The sequence below is a fragment of the Camelina sativa genome, chromosome 11, assembly GCF_000633955.1.
Source record: "Camelina sativa cultivar DH55 chromosome 11, Cs, whole genome shotgun sequence".
Lineage (NCBI taxonomy): Eukaryota > Viridiplantae > Streptophyta > Magnoliopsida > Brassicales > Brassicaceae > Camelina > Camelina sativa.
Genome location: NC_025695.1, coordinates 19,236,087 through 19,237,305, shown reverse-complemented (window position 1 = coordinate 19,237,305; position 1,219 = coordinate 19,236,087). Strand labels below are relative to the sequence as shown.

Below are 1,219 nucleotides of genomic sequence, written 5' to 3'. Positions count from 1 at the left end.
TTTTGGGAAATTTCGAGAGTATGTGCTAGTTTTAGAAGAAAACTTCAATTAGTGCTATTGCCTTTTTACTTTACTTTCATCTTAAATCTAAAAATCTGGTAATATAATTTTTTTTCTTTGAAATGTGATTTGATATTATATTTAAAAGAAAAACCTAAAAAGAAATTAGAAATTTGTATTAAAAATTTTATCATTAGAAATCTCAAGTTAGTAAAAAAAAAAGTATTATACTTATTAAATAACTTGAGAAGAATATATATATATATATATATATATATATAAAAAGGAATTTATATAATCGAGAAATTAGAGAATATGTTAAAGGAGAGGCGCACGACAAAGTCTGACTTTAACACAAATCCGCGCAAATATATAAAAGAGAATCCAATGTTTTTTCTCAAATCCTCTGCATTGCGTTTCTTCGGGCATTGTTGACTTTACATTTACAAGTCTCTCCGGATCGCCACCGTTTCAACCATGACTCATATCCTTTCGATTCCTCAATCTGTTTTTAGTTTCTCGCTCCGATCTACGAATCTTTTTGTAGGGGTTGAAAAAAGTTCTCAATTTTAGGGTTTCTAGATTGCCCCCTTTTGATTCTCTATTCTTTTATATAAAGACTAGATCTTGTTGACTCTTTCCTCGAATCTTGCTTATGATTCTGAATTTGATTAGAGCAAAGTTTTGTTGTTTTCTTTAATTCAAGCTTCTGATGCGGAATCGCCACGTGGAAGTCAGAGAGAGCGTGACCGTGAAAGAGCCGCGGCTCGTGCTGGAGGTAAGGGTAAGAACGCTGACGATGGTCTGACCCCTGAGCAACGTCGTGAAAGGTAATAATAATGAATCTCTGAGGAAAGGGGTTTTTTTTTGTAGTTGAATTGCTCTGATCTGTGTGGTGGTTTGTTGTGTAATGAAAATGAATTCAGAGATGGGAAAGCATTGCAAGAGAAGGCGGCTAAGAAAGCTGCTCAAGCTGCAGGTGCGAGTTCTGGTGGTGGAGCTGGAGGCAAAGCAGCTGCTAAGAAGTGATTATAATCCTTTGGTTTGTCTATTGAGCCATATTGTAGACTTTTTTATGTTTTGAAATTTGGGTCATTTAGATCTGAGCTTTGACTCTTGTCTGAATTCCCATTTATGCTGTCTCTCTGTGTTGAAATTGCAAGTTGATGCTTATGGTGAAATCTTATTTGATCTTTATTTGATCTGGTATTATGAAGTA

The 1,219-nt window shown here is 34.5% G+C and overlaps 1 long non-coding RNA gene across 1 annotated transcript; it reads left to right on the top strand.

The window, feature by feature from the left end:
* LOC104723834 lies at positions 330-1,219 on the top strand. Its single transcript, XR_757424.2, has 3 exons — positions 330-484; positions 728-830; positions 927-1,219. It is a non-coding gene; the product is annotated as a small EDRK-rich factor 2 (long non-coding RNA).